Below are 14,694 nucleotides of genomic sequence, written 5' to 3'. Positions count from 1 at the left end.
TTTACCTGTTCACAGTTACCCTTTTCATTGAGCTACCTGAATACAATTAGAAGAATATTCAAATTGCAAAAATTTTCCTATGAAAGACCATAATTGAATGTAGAAATATTTCAAAATACTCAGGAAAACACCCATAAAAACATTTAAAAATTTATTCTGAACATGTTTAGCATCTAAATATTTTTTTACTGATAATTTTATAGCAACCATGTACTACATTTTCTCAGTGGCAAAGCTCTTGGAAAATCCAAGAGCTTAGGCTATAGGGATGTCGCCAATCTGAGTTTATCATAGAATCCTAGAATAATCTGGGTTAGAAGGCACCTTAAAAATCATCTCATTCCAAGCTCCCTGCTCTGAGCAGGGACACCTTTCACCGTCCCAGGTTGCTCAGAGCCCCATCCAACCTGGCCTTGAACAATTCCAGGGATGGAGCAGCCACAACTTCTCTAGACAGCCTGTGCCAGGGCCTCACCACCCTACAATAAAGAACTTTTTTTAAAATATCTAATCTAAATCTACTCTCAGTTTGAATCCATTCCGCCTTGTCCTGTCACTCCAAGCTCTTGGGAAAAGTCTCTCTCCATCTTTCTTGCAGGCTCTGTCCAGGTACTGGAGGGCACAGTTAATCACCCCAAAGCCTTCTCTCTTCCAGACTAGCCAATCCAAGTTCTCTCAGCTTTTCCTCACAGGAGAGGTGCTGCTTTACCTTTCACTCCAATAGCTCCATCTCCTTCCTTTGCTGGGACCCAAAAACTGGAAGCAGCACTGCAGGTGGGGTCTCACCAGAGGGGAGGGGCAGAATCCCCTCCCTCCCCTTCCCACTGCCCACAGTGCCTTCGAAGCAGCCCAGAAAGCCACCTATGTTCTGGGCTGCAATTACACATTCCTGGCTCCTGTCCAGCTTCTCACCCACCAGCACCCCCAAATCCTTCTTGCAGGGCTGTTCTGGATCTGTTCATCCCCAGCCTGGATGGGTACCAGGGGCTAACCTGACCCACATAGGTGCAGCATTGTACTTAGTCTTGCTAAACCTCATGAGATTCCCACGGGCCCACTTCCTGAGCTTACTCAGGTTCCTCTGGATAGCACCCCATCCCTCAGGTGTGTCATCACCCTGAGCTTGGTGTCAGCTGAAAATTTGCTTTAGGGTCAATAAAAGCCACAGGGACAGTCCCTGTTGTTTACAGAACACATGCCAGGCCTGACCAAAGGCCACTTAAACCAGAAGAAATCTTTCCGACCTTTAAGTGGAGTTAGAATGAAGAAATAATTCACTCTTCTCCAGAACAGCACAAAGGCAACTTAACCACAAATTCTGCAGAGTAGCAGCTGAATTTCTACCACTCCTAAGGAAGTGGGAACTCAGAATCTCAGTCTTTCCATTAGGGGGAAAGCATGGAGTTATTGCAAGAACTAACCCATTCTGACATGCCAAAATGGAGCTCAGGTTTCCACCTTTGGCTATGTTGTCAGAAAAAAAAGTTCTGTTTTTAACCCAACTCAGCAGGGCAGGCAACAAGGAGAGTGGGAGAACTTTCCTGAATGTGTACTGAGCAATCAGCCAAGGCTTCTGTGGAGACCTCAGTTTCACATCAAGATGGGCCATTACAGCCACCTTATTGAATCATCATCCCTCACACAGACCAGAAAGCTCAGGAAGATCTAAAAAGCTCAAAACTGCACATTCCAGAAAGGCATCCACTTGGCAGCTCTGCAGTAAAACAGTAATGCTTCAAAAGGCCACACTTCTTTGAGAAGGGACATCCAACAATTTTGCTGCATTACTCAGCTCTGGAGAGGATGGCCCTCCAGGCTCAGCATGGTTTGCAGCCCCCAACATGCATTCAGATAGCACAGAGTGACAAACTCTGGTTTGTGGCAGGAACAGCATAGTTTGAGTATTTTAGCTGTGAATTCAAGCTAAATTAAGTAGGTGATCAATCCTTCAGCCCTCTGCTGGAGGGAAACAGACAAAAGGATTGAAACACTATTTTATGAACAATACATAATGATTTCCTTTTATATAGGGCCAGATGAAATTCCAGAGGTCTGTGGTACTCTGGAAAAGAGGGTAAACCCCTAATTTGTAACAAAGTGTCCCAAAAATGCACTGAACATTTTGATGATTTGAGGTGCCCTCCTTCACAATGGTGGTACCTTCTCTCCTCTTTGTTTGCTCAAGAATTTATGTAGGGTCTTTCCTAATTGCACATTCTGAAGCTTTCTAGATAAATCAAACTCTCTTTAAAATGGGCAAGTCATTGAGCCCAAAATTCAACCTTTTTAAACATGTGAGGTTTGGATGCCCTTTTGCCAAATGCACAGCAGATCCAAAGACACCTCCTGAAGTTCCTGCCAGCATTACTGACAGGAGTGGCTTTTGGTTGCAGTCACTGAGGCTGTAAGGGCTCTACAGTCAGTGCTGACCTACAGATCCTTGTGTTATTTTGTTAACATGATGGTTTTATGCCTCTTGGAGATTTGCCTTAAGATACATCCTTTGAAACAGGTACGCATGGAATTATCAGCCTGCGAACTACCCAAGCCATCAAGTATCTTACACATGGGGAAGCTGAACTGGAAGGAAATGGTGGCTATCCTCTTGAAGTAACCTCTACAGAAGATGAGGATGTCATTGCAAACTTGTGGGAAAAACCAAGTTTTCCCATTGTCAGCATGCAAAATAGGCACAGGACAACAGGCACCATGATTTTTCTGCAGTCAGGTTGGCAAATCCTTGAATGTGAAGAAAATGAAAGCCAGAGGCAGTATGTTCCAAAGAACTATTAATTAACTAAGGGTTATAAGCTGAGATTTAGAGAGCTGATGCCTCAAAGAGACAGAAGCAGCACAGAGCCTTGAACAGAATGTGAAACTTCAGTATTAGAACAGGTAAAATGGATTTCTCTAATAAAATAAGATTTTCCAGTATCAGCCTCTTTTGTCAAGCAGTGTCTTTGTTCTCATTTTTTCATTTGCAGTACATGTAGCAAAATTCTCTTATTTTCTTTTGGACATTCTCATTAGTCACCAACATTTTCCTCCACCATAATCCCAAAGTGGCTTTTAATCAATTCCCTACCGATAAAAAGCTCAGATGTTATTTCTACCATCACATTAACACTGATGACTGTGTTCCTAGGTTAGACATTAGAGCCAAAGTGGGGTGGCCTAACAGTTTGTACATTTGACCTGCAGTACCACAATTCCTGTAACTTCCTGTCTTCCACCTTAAAGCTCTGCAAAAGGTACACAAAGCATGGAAGCAAATAATGGAACACTGCATAAGGGGACATTTCAACCATGTATAGGCAAATAAAGACAATACCAGAGCTGTGTGGGTGCAACAACTAAAAAGGGTATAACTAATAAGAGAAAAATTCAGGAATGAAGTCAATTCACTGTTGTTAAATCACTGCAGATAGAACCAAGATGACCTAAGGAAATAATTTCATGACATCTGGTCCAAATACAAGGAACCTTCCTATGACAGAACAGGTTTATTTTCTCACTTTGATTCTTGCCTAGTTTTCCAAGCTTTTCAAGACAAGGGACATCTGATATCTTAGTCACTAGAAGTTGAGACATCAGTTGAGAACCTCTTGCAATAGCAATATAATTTTAGAGATACCTTTCTTCAGAGAGTTCCCAACAGTACTCACATGCAATATAAAAACAGGCTTTATTAAGCTCTGCAGGAGCCAAAAGCCTTTATTCCTTGAAGAGGCCACATGCCACCAGCAAACAGAGGTTTAGGGCTCCCAGGGAGCTGGGATCTAGAAAATGCTGCCTCTTACTCATGCAAGACCATAACTTTTGGAGATACAGAAGCAAGCACTGAATCCTGAGCTCAGTGAGAGCTTGAAAACAGGGCAGTGCTTGATCAGAGCTTGTTCTTGTTTCTGTGGACTGCAGGCCTTTGGATTGAACCAAACAGAAATCAGTGTAGTTCAGAAAAACCTCAGCATTACTAAGGCAAGATCTTCAGGCCAGACTGTAAGGATTGGTACCTGACATCCAGTGCTCAGTAGGAGCAGTGAACCACAGAGCTCCCTCCCAATTTCAGGGACAAACAATTCCCAAAGCCAACCTGTCCCTGATGCCTGAAGGAAGTCCATGGGGACAGTTATAACTTTCTTATTCCCAGGAGAAGTAGCAAAAGAAAGACACTAAATTCTTTCCAGTCACTGAGTTTCCACATTTGCAGTGACATTGCCCATAAAGTAGGAGACTGATGGCATTTCCACTGTGGTGACAGCAGAATGGACAGCTGGAAAGTAAGAGATTTACTTATAATAGCAGCAACTCACAAACAATTTTCAAAAAGCTAGCTAACAAAGATGTAAGTCCATAAAGGAAACAGCCATGTTTGTATGTATGCCTGCTGCAGATTGTGCTCCCCTTATGGCCATGACACAATCCTTTGTGTGAGCTACACGGTGAGGTGTTAAAGGAAAACTCAAAACAAAGAAAACCAAATGCTCTCTCTCTTCACCAAAATGAACATACCCAAAACACTCTTAGCTCCTAGATCTAACTATAGGACAGATTTTCAAAGCCTTTCAAGCACTATCGACATTATCCAAAAAGGCAAATACTCACACTGAAGAATAAATAGGGAGAGGTTAGCTTCTTCCTAAGAGGATAACAAGTACTGTCCTGTTTGTAATATTTTTACTACAGAAAACCAAAAATTACTAATAAAAACTATCACTTCTTCTGGCAACATTCACAGACCCACTTGATTCTTTCTAGTAGAAAAATTAATTAAGAACTTTAACATGCTTTTATTCACACCAGCTCACAGATGTATCTCTTGGGAACAAGCTTGGTCTGCTGGGGATATAGGATCTAATCTGGGAGCTGGTAACTGCAGTCATCACAATAAAGCTCCTCACTCACTATCACAAAGCAAACCTCACCTGCAGACACATATCTTTTAGGTTTACATGCATTTGCATGTTTATATATAAATACATATATTTTTACATATATACACAGACACATAGACACATGCAAACACACTTCTGGAGAGAAATCATGTGTCTAAAACACAAAAGGCTGTCTCACCATAAATACCATTCTGAGATGTCATCTGCAGTTACCTCTATCACAAACATGCAGAACTGCAGTTCTTTCTGGCTTTATTTTGCTGGGATGCCATGGCAAGTGGTAAATACTCTGCTGCCACCCAATGACGTTTCCCGGGATTGTTCCTTTCCCAAGACCCTTTTCTCCTAATCTACAACCAGATTAAAAAAAAAAAGAAAAAAAAAAAAAAAAACAGGTTAAATTAAAGGCAGCACTTAGAGCTGGAGCACTTTGCATACCTGTGGTGCCTTGGCCTCTGGGGATCACAGGACATCACCACCTCACCTCACCTGTATGCAAATGGCCCCAGTCCTTTTCATCATTCCGCCAACAGCGGCAAAACTTTATCTGAATTCCCAGTCACAAAACCATCATTGTGCTGTGGCAGTTAATTTTTACTGGTTTACAATGTGCTTTCCTGTGCACAAGAGATAATTCCAGCTAAGCACAGCAGACCTTTCACACAGCTGTTATTAGGCTTTATAGGCCATCAAAGCATTGATTTCGCAGTGCTGTGTCAATGCCAGACACGCTGACTCCCCGTGCTGCCTTCATTGCTCAGTTCCTTTCTTTGCCCTCCTGACAAAGCACAATTTGTTTTAGTCCTTACTACCTACATCTAAATTTAGTTTGCAATGCTGTATAAACACAAGTGGTAGCCTGTCACGTTTAAGTGAAAAAGGGGAAATGCTGTCATGTGGGTCTTTAGGTTCACCCCACCTATAATTAAGTCCTCAAAAGTTTGAACACTTCAGCTTTCCTTACAGTAAAAATAGACATTTGTATAGTGCCAGTTTAAGGAAATCTAAGAAACTAGGCAAGTAGTTTTTGTCAATATGTATTTGCACACTGGAACAAGCTGCTCAATTCTGAAGAACCTGTCCAGAATTCTAGGGTAACCACATGTGCATCTGCTCAAATTAGTGTAATTCAACATTTGTCAGCCCAGAGTATACAATGACTTACTTTAAAATGTAGTTTACATTTTCAGTTTTCAGCTTGAGCTGATATAAAAGACCCCGACTGCTCAGGGGTGAATGCTCAGTTGAGAGTTTATTGTCACATAGGAACCACAATTACAGGTTTAAATGAAGGAATAAACCCAGCAGCGCTTGGTTTATTTTCACCTATTTTATTACCATTCTTGTTTTGGCACACAAGATGTAGTAGGATGTTCCTGTCACCAGAACATACAGGTTGTAGAATAATACACTAAAAACCAAAAGGAAGGAAGAACTAACTCCCCTCCCCATAAGCATCTACAAGAATATTTGATCACTGCATTAAAAAACAGAAGTTATTTCCAAAACATTCCGTCCACTGCTGCTCTCTGGGATTCTCAAAGATCAGAGATTGTGTTGAGGCTCATTATCAGTTAATGGTATTTAACTATGAGACAAAAATACCCCGGATTTGGCACTTTATAAGAAGTGCCACTTTCTTACCCTTACAATTTCATATTCCAAGCACAATGCAGAAGTGTTACAGATACAAACATCTTGGTACAAACAGATGCATATTACTGATAATTCACGGTCTCAAAACATACCTTTTTATGTTTTCCCATTAAAAAACAAAACCAGATGGTATTCCAACCCCCTTGATTCAGGCCCCAGCACTTAACTATGCTGAGAATGTTCCATTAAGTACATCCAGAAGGGCTGATCACACAGCCCAGCCTGCACCGTCAGTGTAAAATGGGGGCTTGAACTCCCTCTGCCGGCTAAAACTACAGCTAAAGAGTAAAAAAACCTCTCACGTCCAAAAAAAGAAAAGGACAGAAAAAACATTTTTAAAATAAAATAAATATAATCTTTATCTCTTCTTTAGAGATTTTCATACTTTTAGTTGTTGGCATCTCAAAGCAATCTTGCAGTACCTGAAAGGAAGACTCCTGACCTCCACTGTTTGTTGCTCCCATGAAACACTGGTCTGTGACTGGGAAGCTCTGCAGATGAGTCCTGCACAATTTCCTTCTTAAGCACTGCCAACAGATCACAAAGGACAGTAACTGTGATGAAACACCAACCAGTCTGTACAAAAAAGATGGAGAACTGCTGGGAAAAATACATCAGAGTAGCAAATTAAGATGTATTTTGAGAAGGACTAAAATTACTACTTTAGGTCAAATTTACTGACGAGAAAGGTCTACTAGAGGTAACAGTGGCAAATGGGGTTCAGTCCCCAGTCCTAGGAGAATTTTTTGTGCTCCAAGTCACTTTGTCTCAGTTTCTTCCCTGGAAAGTGTTCCTTTCCTTTATCTATCTCAATTTCCAGAAAGAGGATTTCTGCCCCAAGGAACCTACAGAGCAGAATCAATGCCTTCTGCGATAGGTCAGATAATCCATTTTTTTTTAATTCTTCTAAAATTATTTTGAGAGCATTGTGTCTAACCTACCACTACCTTCATCCCTTACATCCTTCATACCTTACATCACAATTAAGCAGCCAAGAAGATATTGTACAGTCAGAAGGACTGTAACAGCAACCCTATAAAATGACCTGAAGCATAAATGGCAAAGCAGCCTTTGCTGGGCAGAGAGCTCCCTTAGCCCCACTAGTAAGTCCAGCTCAAATGGCAATATGTAGCACATATTCTACTTAAGCCTGAACACCACCACAAGTGGGATCCAGACATGCACTGATGGGTCACAAACCTTTCAATCCAAACCTCCATCCTGTGGTATTTGCTGGGTCTCCAGGACAAAGGAGGAATTGAGAATCTGAATCCATGTTCTTAGAAGGCTAATTTATTATTTTATGACATTATATTATATAAAAGAATGCTGTACTAAAACTGCACTAAAGAATAGAGAAAGGATACAGACAGAAGGTTACAGAGAATGATAATGAAAGCTCACAACTGCTTAGAGTCCCAACACAGCTGGCTGTGATTGGTCATTAAGTCAAAACAATTCACATGAAGCCAATCAAACGCCCACCTGTTGGATAAACAATCTCCAACCACATTCCAAAGCAGCAAAACACAGAAGAAGCAATGAGATAATACTGTTTTCATTCTTCTCTGAGGCTTCTCAGCTTCCCAGGAGAAGAAATCCTGGCAAAGGGATTTTTCAGATGATATGACAGTGACACCATCTTATCTGTGGGACTGGGATTTAATTCAGCTTTTCCTCATTTAATGAGCCAGATGTAGCCCTCCCCCAAACAACTGGTCATGAGTGCCTGGTGAAAAGCCAGGTAGCACCTCTCTGTGCAGATTAGAAACAACACACATGAAAATTCAGTGCGGAACTGCATGTAAGGTGCCTCAGACCTACATTTCACAAGGTCCACCTATACAATGCAAGTGTGTTGCAGCCTGAGCAGCAGCTGGTAAAGTCCAGGGTAGAGAAGCAAAAAGGGCCTTTGCATGGTATCCACAGCTGTTTTATTCAGCTGCCTGGGAAGATGTTCAGGTCAGAGGCACGCACACATGGAGGGTCCAGGTTTCTCTCTCCAGGGGCCAGGGGGTGAACCTGGTCTCAGGGCCGCGCCAAGATGAGATCCAATCAGGGAACAGGGAGGGATGGCTCAGGGACATAGGAACAGACATAGGAACGGGGAAAGGAACCAATGGGGTCGAACAGCTTTGAGGGGAGTTTCTTGCATCTCTCTGACTTAGGGGATGCTCCCCAGGCTCCCCACACATGTGAGCCTCAGAATATTTAAGCCTGAACGCAAACTTTCCTCATACCTCACTTTTCAATGTCTACACAATCAGGAAGTAGAGGATCCTCCTTTACAGATCTCCAGAGGACTGCGTCAGGATCTCTCAGGAGATGAGAAGAGAACCAAGGGCTTTGGAAAACGTCAGAGGCAAAAGTTAATAGTCACTGTGGATGGTCTCAAATAAGCAGATGTTTCAAACATGTGCCCAATTTTAAAGTGCTGAGTTTGATGGCAGTAGATATTACAGTAAGCACCAACCCAAGACACAGCTAAGGAGGAAAGGCTAGTGAACAAAACAGGAAGAAAAGCAGAGCATGAAAAACATTTTTTCATATGCTCTCTTAGTCTGTGTAATCTACCCTAGAGAGGCCTCAGCAAGCAAGTTAACTTCAGACCTCAATTACAACATGTGGGCAACTTTATTGCCCAACAAAAAGCCCATTAGACATTTATGATCTCATTTTATTAAATTTTCCTACTTGTGATATTTACTATGGGGTGTGTATGTATGTGAGGTTAATACAAAAATCTATATTATTTTGTATATTAATAAGATTAAAAGCTCACCTGCATGGCAGGTGTTGCTGTGGGCACATGCTTGGATTATGGATTAACCAATTCCTATCAAAAACTGGGGTCTATCACCAAATCTAAAGCAAGGAAGGCAGGTGCTTTTCCTGATGATCATCTAGCTGAGGGCTCTGATTGAATTACATCAGGAAAGAATAGCTTTGCTTCCTTCATGAAATCTGATAACAGAAAGAGAGGGGTGACATCTCACACAAGGCAGTGAAGCTTAAAGGACAACCTGTTCCTCTCTGGCCCCTTCTGCTGGCTACTTTGATCTAAGTGTTATTATCTGGGCTTAACACCTTCACCTTTCATTTTACAGGGAACTTCTTTGGAGGCATTTTCCTACTGCAATTGTCCAAGTCTTTTCAGAGACACCACCAATTATCCAGGATGCCGGGAACTGAACACTTGCAGTTTTGGTGAAATACAAGATTACTCTCACTGGTATTAAATAGGTATGGGAAGACACATTAAAGACTCAAGTTTTACTTTCTAAGAGCAGTACTTATCTACCAAAAAAAAAAAAAAAAAAAAAACCAAAACAAAAAACCACAAAAAAAACCCCAACACTGTCAGCAGGTCAGCACATCACGTTAGGAACCATTTCACTCCTAAAGGCAAGGAGACCTAATAATACACTACGGGCCAGACTGGCTTCCAGCTCACTCTAGAAGGATGCTCCTTGTACAAGGCCATTGTTACAGCACCACCACCACCCAGCTCAATACTGTACAGTTACAGCTTTGCAGCAGACACAAAACAGCAGTTCTTTCCCAGGAGAGAAATACAGTCTGCTTTTAGCCAGAAACCTACACAATAACCTAATTTTTAGCATAAAAATCAAAATCCCTTCTGGTCTTACCTAATGTGACAGGCTGTGTAACAGTCTTTACAATTAAATTGTAATTTCGGCATCCAGCCCAGCAACCTGTGGTTGTATTAGAGGTAGTATTTCACCTTACACAGACACAAACACCTGCTACACAGCAGAACTTGGTCTAAAAGATGCACTCAATTTTCTATTTTGACATGAATCTCCACCCTCTTAAATGCTGATGATCCTTTGCCAGTGAGACTGTGCAGGGCAATTGGCCTCCTGGGCAGTTTTCCAAATTCAGTATGATGTTGCAAGCACCCACCAGCTCTGAAAAAGACTGTTTACTCACCTCCAAGAACAAAATACAAGAAGTACAAAGGAAGATGAGGCTACAAGCATTTTTGAAGTGTGTTTCAGGTCAGACAGAACGCTGGAACTGTTGCTTAGGATGTATTTTTCCTCTAATTTATACAGCTGAAGTAGTGACTTAATTGCTAGAATCTATGAGTTTATTTACACTGAACAAACTTCCAGCACATGTGCTAGCTGCAGCTCATCCCTACTAAATATTTATAAATAAGATGGCAAACCAGCTATAGTCCTCCCTCCTCTTTGGATAAGATAGGAAATAAGTAGATTTAGAAGTTTAGAGGTTCCAGGATTTTTTTTCAACTTTTAAACAAAGTAAAAAAGTTCTATACAAGAATAGGCAGCAACAAAACTATAAACCAGTTGATGTGGAAAAGTTAACATCATCTCCTAAACATGCAACTGAAGCTTACAGCTGGTGAAAAAAAAAAAAATAAAAAGAAGGCAGCATTGTGTGCTAACAAAGGCAGTGAGCAGGGACTGCAGGTTGTTTTATTCTTAACTCTCCCACTGATTTCAAGCTCAGCTGTGGGCAGATCACCAAATATCTCAGCTGATCATCTCCAAAATAAGGATAGTAATAATTTTCCTATCAGAACAGGATGTTTTCAGAAGAGTGCTTGGGAGACACTCACTGCAGCGATGGGGTCCATGAAAGTCTCTGCACAGAACAAAGACAACACCCGCTCCACTGGTTAATGGGAAAAATATGACTGAGACTGTTACAAGGAATTTCTAGCATTAAAGGACAAGCTACAATTGCCTCTGGCCCACAGTTAAGAAATTCAGCATCAGTGAACCATTCTTTTATACAACTACTGTGGAAAAATTTAAGTATAGGACTAGACAAGAAAATAATGCAAATAAACTACATCCATGGCTGGAATTCCCTATCAAAGGCAGCATTTAGGTTCTCTCTTATAGTGGGTAACATACATTGCTCATGACAAAAATATCCTTTTGCTTCCTTTGGCAAACAAGTTCAGAGCTGATGGAGGTAAATGCACATACAGTTTTTCCTCAAGGATTGCAAAAATTTTAGTTAACTAAGACACTTTTGAAAAGCATTTATTATGCCTTGTGATTCCATTTTATACACATTGTTCTCTCATTCTTTGGGTGACATAATGATAGGTGGCTCTTCCAGTGGCTTGCTGGACATATTCCCATGTACTTAGTATTTGAAAAATGCCAGCTCAGCCTTGAGGGTTTTTTTTTTTCCCCTGACCATCTTCTTTCACTTTATGCTGGGAAAATTGTAGCTCTACAAATATAGAAGATGTTTTGAGTTCATAATGAAATATGAACTTTAAGGAAGTCTGATGATCTGGTGTTTATTCCTGAATTAGCAATAGATTTCCTGTGACCTTAACTTCATCACTTAGATACTTCATGATCTATTCCATCTTTTAAAAAAGAGAGTGCATGTCTGGAGGGTGCAGAAAAGAAATCAAGAGAGGCCTCGGATTCTAGTCTGCCTTGGATCCAGGGAAACATCAGACCTATTTAAATTAACAAAATTAATTTTTAATCATCATTACCTTTGGTAAGGTAAGGTTCTGTAATATTAAGCTTAATTACTACATCTTTCCTTTTTGTAAGATTTTCTAGTTGTTCCTAGGATTTATGCTGCATCAGTCCCCTGTTATTACCTTTTGAATTCATTCATCAAATCAAGTTTGAAAGAAGAGCTGAAGTGTGACAAGTATGAATGTCATGCATTTTGTGACATCTGGTAGCAGGCAGAGCAGAGTGCCCAAACTAAGTGCCTTCATCAAGGGAAAAAAATCAAGTTATCCGACCTACTTGGCTTGTCAGTGAGCTAACACAAACTGGGAGAAGGACAACACATGCCGCCTTCTTGCCAAAAAAGCTAAAGGTTTTAGAAATGAGATTAAAGGGAACCCAGCAGAGCGAATTGCATGGAGAACTACAGGGAGCTAGTGCAAGGTCAAGTATCAGCAACACAGCACACACAACTCAAGCTCATCTTCCTGGGTATAATGGGAAGCTGGAGGAGTATAATTTCGTTTTTGCTATCCCTACCTGTACAACACTTGCACACTGTAAACATTTGTAAGCCATTAGACCCAGCAGAACACACTGTAACAACAAAAGCTAGGTTTGTTACAGCCACGGGAATTGTTCCCGGTGGAAGCACAGAGACGTGGGCAGGACAGGATCTCGGGAGCAGCTGAGCCACCACCACACAGGGGCAGGTTCAGAAATATCCAGAGAAAGCTGTAGCAGGTGACTGTCAAATCGCTCCTGAAACAGCTCTCCAGCAAAGAGGAGTCTGCTCCCTCCCAGACACAGCGCTTGGAGCTAGGGAGCAGCCTCAAATCCAAACTACAGCTTCTCCTACAACTAGCACACAGCAATTACACAGCATCAGCACTTCACTCCTCTCACCCATTTAAATATCTGAGTATTGGTTTTAAAAGTATTTGTCTGTCTCTTGGTGATCTGAACAAATTGCTCTCTCTGAAGTTCTTCTAAACTCACACCTTTCATATGTCTTAAGACTTCTGTTATTGTCCTGTAATGAACACCTTTCCCCAACTATTTATTTTAAAATGCAGGGCCCAAAATGGACAGAGAGAGATACATAGGGAAGTACTATTACAAGTTACAGCAAAGCAATTATCTTTTGATCTCTTTCAGATGTTGTTAGCTCATTCAATTTGCAGTACACTACCAGCCCCATAATATTTCTCTCCTAATACTACTTTTTTCCTGCCTTGTATTGGTAAATTGTAACAGTGCATATTTATCTCAAATTTTTTTACTTCACTAATTTTGGTGATTTCCCCCAGTTTATCAAGGTCATTTTGAAACAGCATCAAATAGAGCGTATTCCTTAGAGATGGACTACAAAGCCAATTTTACCCCTCTACCCTTGAACCCCAAATTATTCCTACCTGGAATTCAGAACCAGCTGATTTCTGGAAAGCTCCCAAGAGTTATATACATTTTTAATTAGACAAAAATCTAGTGGAAGAAAAAAATCATTAACACCTACATGGACAACACAGGCAAAGAGCTATTTTTATTTTGTTTTCAATAAAACCTCAAGACAGAGCACTGGAATGACTGGATCTGATGAAAGCACAATGTTAAACTACAAAAGCTGGGGTAACACCCTGTATTACTCCTGTTATACAGGCAGGTGAAAAGATAAACCATCTAGCAAGGTGAGATATAGCTCTGAAACGTGAGGTAAAGGTAATCTAATCTATACCCTGCACCATTTTCCTATACGCCCTCTTTTTTTTCTTTTAGCTTTATATGTCCTTTTAAAATTTTTTTTCTGCACTTTAAGAAGTGTTGAAGGGATGCAAACCAATATTCCCCAAAATGTGTCAAGTTCATAGCTGAGTGTGCCTGTGAGGTTCATCACTGTATTTCTGTATTTTTACCAAAAGAATCAAAACCACTTCGGCTGAATCCTTCCTCTCCCTCCACTCCTAAATCTTTAAGCAATAAAAATTCATGGCAAATCAGGAAGGAAAAAAATGAATGAGGAATCTCAAATTAGCCTTAATTAGGTGATTAAGGTCTTCCTTCAGAAGCTAGAAATATCTGATCCTGATTTAATAACACAAGGTGATCTTCTCTTTGCTCTGGCTTTCACATGCTCCACCCAAGCATCTGCAACAACCACTGCCAGAGACATCTGTTCCAGAACTGATTTTGTTCTGCCCTTAATAAAGCCCCACCATCTACTAAACCACAACATGCTACCAAAGAATACCACAGACTCTGCTAAATTATGTGCACAATCTGCCCCAGCTGAAATGCTCTGAGAATGCTTTTCCACCGGTCTCTTGGGGAAAAGAGAGATGAAGGAATACCTGGTTTGTAGAGATGGAAATGCAAATCAAAATCAACCTGCTCAAAACCATCAATGCTCAGTTCCAATGAGGTTTCACCTTAAAACTGGCTGTGCCAAGTACCTACAGACAATGCTATGTACCTCCAGAATTGGAAAATAACAAAGCAGTGTCCTTTAGTTCTGCATTTTGAAACCCAGCACTTACATCTCACTTGCACGTAACCTCCTCCATGGGCCCAGCCTTTAACTGGCAAAAACAATGGGAACATAAATGTCTGGCACTGCAGAAATCAGTAGCAAGGAAAAGGCAAAAACAAACCACAGGAATCATTTC

General features: G+C 40.9%; 1 protein-coding gene across 1 annotated transcript in view; it reads right to left on the bottom strand.

Moving 5' to 3' along the window:
- SMIM38 (small integral membrane protein 38) overlaps positions 1 to 7,067 on the bottom strand; it is a 33,196-nt gene extending 26,129 nt beyond the window's left edge. Inside the window, exons 1-2 of the mRNA XM_059848410.1 lie at positions 6,974 to 7,067; positions 5,109 to 5,245 (exon numbers count right to left, since the gene is read on the bottom strand). The gene's annotated coding sequence lies outside the window, so the exon portion shown is untranslated. The remainder of the gene's footprint in view (positions 1 to 5,108; positions 5,246 to 6,973) is intronic.
- Positions 7,068 to 14,694: the final 7,627 nt, after the last annotated feature.

Source organism: Haemorhous mexicanus, chromosome 6 (assembly GCF_027477595.1).
Source record: "Haemorhous mexicanus isolate bHaeMex1 chromosome 6, bHaeMex1.pri, whole genome shotgun sequence".
In the NCBI taxonomy this organism is placed as follows: domain Eukaryota; kingdom Metazoa; phylum Chordata; class Aves; order Passeriformes; family Fringillidae; genus Haemorhous; species Haemorhous mexicanus.
This window is presented reverse-complemented; position numbering and strand designations above follow the sequence as displayed.